At 35.6% G+C, this 3,573-nt stretch overlaps 1 pseudogene; it reads right to left on the bottom strand.

The window, feature by feature from the left end:
* Positions 1 to 429: 429 nt before the first annotated feature.
* On the bottom strand, positions 430 to 3,291 carry LOC132048968 (uncharacterized; annotated as a pseudogene).
* Between the last annotated feature and the right edge of the window lie 282 nt (positions 3,292 to 3,573).

Raw genomic sequence — 3,573 nt, 5'->3', positions numbered from 1 at the left:
AAATGAAAAAGGCCCAATCATCTTTGCTAATACGTAAATAGAAAATCACATTATAGTAATAGTGGGTTACCAAAAAGCAAGTGTAAACTAGAAATGTGTGTTCTCTATCATGAAGTATTATGCCCTTATAGAAGCACCCTTTGCTATACACCCTAGACTCCCTCGGAACTTCTTGAATATCCTAGTGTACCTCAAACACATAGCAATCGGTTGACATGCCAAGTTCTGGTCTGATTCACTCTGTGCTAAGCTGATTTTCGAGACATGATTTCCATCCATCCGCCAAGCCATTGGAAGTACAAAATTTCTACAAAAAAAAAAAAAAAACTTGTGAAGTTAGCACTTCGATGGTTCTTCAAGTGTTAATATTTTTAAGGACATACAGAGATAGCAATTCAAATCTAAGAAAGAATTAATTAAGACGAGTTGTTACCGCTCCACACGCTTGCATTTGTAACGATTCATCATATCCACTGGATAATTACCAAAACGGATGTCTGCCAATTTTGGTATTTGAAATCCTGGTAAGATGTCCCGGATTTTTAGTACTTGAAAGTATATAGAGTTCACTAGCAGAACATCTATGGTCCAAATTAACTTTAGGTGCTTGACACTGTAGATCCCCAATAGTTTAGATGAATTTCCATTACTCTGCTTTTCTGACATTCGCCAACCACTTAAAAGCTTCACCAAAAGTGAGATCACTTCTTTACGGATCTCGGCATCCTTAATTCTGGCTATCGATTTTGAGAAATCCTCACTGAAGAAAATTTGTTAGTTTATAATAGCAGGGAACCTGTTATTTCTCCAAATTGCAAACAAAAATAACAGAACAAGCACTCAAAAGAAAGACTGCCAAGCGCCAGTACTATTGATATATACAGCTTACTAGCAAAATAAAAATTCAACATATCTGTGTTTTGGCCATCAAGATTCAAAAAACAAACATGTGAAAAAATACCTTTCATCAATGGTTTACGCAAAAGTTGCTAGCATATGCTTAGGGGGTTATGGTAAGGACTTTAAATTATTTTTCAAAGAGAAAATTGGCTCAAAGAAACGAAACTTTAAGATCCATTATAAACGAGATGAAGCAGCACACCTTCCACTTGGCTGTTTTGAATAGATGGGAGTCCATGCTGAGTAATGTTTCAATTTGGCCAACCTCAATGGTAGCACTCAAAATCGATTGAATCAAACTATTGTCTTCATTAACATCAGAGAAACAACCACGAGCCTTAGAGTCAATGACTAATTTCTTCCAAATGGAACCGCTTTTAACCAAAGTTGTCGCATTTCCTAAGATCAAAAGACAGTATCTGCATACAAAACCAAGGAAGCAAATACGAACATGCTCAACAATTATCTTTCACTGAATTTTTTTTGAGATGGTATTAGCTTTTCACTGAATGATAACTGAAAAACAACTTTAAGACAAGAATAGCCAATTATAATTTATAACCATTCCTAACATTAACATATTTTACATGTAATGTTGTTGTCCAGCTAATTGTACCTTGCTTGAGTCAGTGCTGCATTTGCTCTCCGACTATTAGAAAGGAAACCCACTGATCCACTCCCATTACAACGAACAGTGGAGAAAATTATCAAATCCTCTCCACCGCCTTGAGAACCATCAACAGAGCGCACGTTCACTGAGAAGTGGTTGTTGACATATGTGCTATACTTTTGTCTAAGTTTTTGTTGAATCGCAAAAACTTGAGCCTTGTAAGGAGATATACAACCAACAGAAACCTTTTTCCTTGAAGTAACAAACTCTATAATTCAGAAAACTAAATCAGATTTTCTAACCAAGATACATGAGTGAAAACAAGAATGACACATTATAAGCAAAAATGAAGTTCCTGAAAGATATATTATTACCTCTATAAAGGTTGGCAACTATCTCAGTTACAACATAAACTTCTGCGAGATTTCTAATGCTGTGTTTGTTATCATGCTCCTCTTTCCCATTGCTTATGTTAATAAAAGAATAGGAGCCAAAAATATTTTCTTTAAGAAATCTCTTCTCATATACATTGCTTCTTTCGCATTCGGACCATCCATAATTTTCTTCTCATAGAACTCTCTATTTGGAAAGAGACTTATTGCAGATGCATCTTATATTGAACATTAAGAAGGTGCTTGTTGTGCCCAATATTTACTAGTCTCTTAAACAAGCTCCTTCCAAAGTCTGCCTTCTTAGATATCTGCCAATAATAGACATTTTGTCAATGATAAAAGAGCATGAAACTGATTTTTTAACAACAACCAATAACAAGATTAATGAAAAACCTTGCTATGAACCATTGCAGACAATTGTTTCTCATCCCCAATAAGTATGGCATGACGGAGACCAGGGAGCTGTAAGGGAATAGTAGATTCACATTCTTTCAGTTGAGCAGCTTCATCAATTATGACCATCTCCAGCGGGTTCATTTCTTTTGTACACAATTTTGATGAGCTGGAAGCAGTACATAAAATTAAACATGCTCCTTTGAGGCATAAACTTCGAATATCAGTGAATTTTGGAAGAGAGATTATCTCGCTCTCGCTAAGAGATGTCAATACTTTGATGCTTTCTGCTTTAGTTGCATGCAATTTTGCAAAATACGTCGCATTATTCCTTGTAACAACTACATTTCCAAGAAGATTTCTTTAAAATTCCATATGTTTCCACAGTACAGAACAATGTTCCAAGAGTCTGAAGCATCTCAAGAACTTTGATCATTTCTTTAGCTACTTCTAGTGGAATGAAAGAATTTGGAAGATAAGCGTACAAACTTGTCAGATTAAATATTAACTCCTCCAGGATCCTATTGATAACAAACTCCTGAAATGTCCAAACACGGTGTTGTCTTTTTCCTACCTCCCCTTCATGCAGGATTTTCACCGCCGAAATGGCCTTATTCGCCTTACCACCTAATCTGAAGTTGTTCCTCACTTGAAAACTTTTATATTTTAAGGTTTGACGGACAAATTTCTCCCGCAACTTACTTCCCATATTTTTTTGTAGTCCTTGATCATTGATCTGGTAATTCTAGCTAAAACTAGATCCTTCACTCGTAATGCTTCCTCTTCCTCTTCCTCTTCCTCCTCATCATCATCCGTCTCATGGTCCTTTCTTTTTTCTTTTCCTAAGTAATCACGGTATTTCTCTTCAGGGTCCTCAAGCAAAGATATCATGGATTGTAAACCATTTCTCCATCCATGATTAGGAGATAGAGAACAAGAAAGAGCAGCAACACAGTTATCAAGAAATACATCAAACAGATCTTCATGATCGTCCATCTTCATTCTTTTCTCGTCACCAAATAAAATGATGCCTGTTAGAATAGGAATAGGATTTGTATATACTATCCTACATGGAAAAGGATTAGGAAGTAGTGTCTATAAATAGGGCTCAATGTAATAATGTAGATACACAATTCAATAATAATATTTTCTCCCATATTTTCTCACATGGTATCAGAGCTTTCATGAGAGATCTATTGCTGTGCAAAATACCAGTGACTCAGGAACAAGAATACAAAAACAAAAAAAAACAAAAAAAAAAAAAAATTGAGGTCCGGC

This window comes from Lycium ferocissimum, chromosome 3 (genome assembly GCF_029784015.1).
Source record: "Lycium ferocissimum isolate CSIRO_LF1 chromosome 3, AGI_CSIRO_Lferr_CH_V1, whole genome shotgun sequence".
Lineage (NCBI taxonomy): Eukaryota > Viridiplantae > Streptophyta > Magnoliopsida > Solanales > Solanaceae > Lycium > Lycium ferocissimum.
The sequence above is the reverse complement of the archived record's forward strand: the minus strand, read 5'-3'. Positions and strand labels throughout refer to the sequence as shown.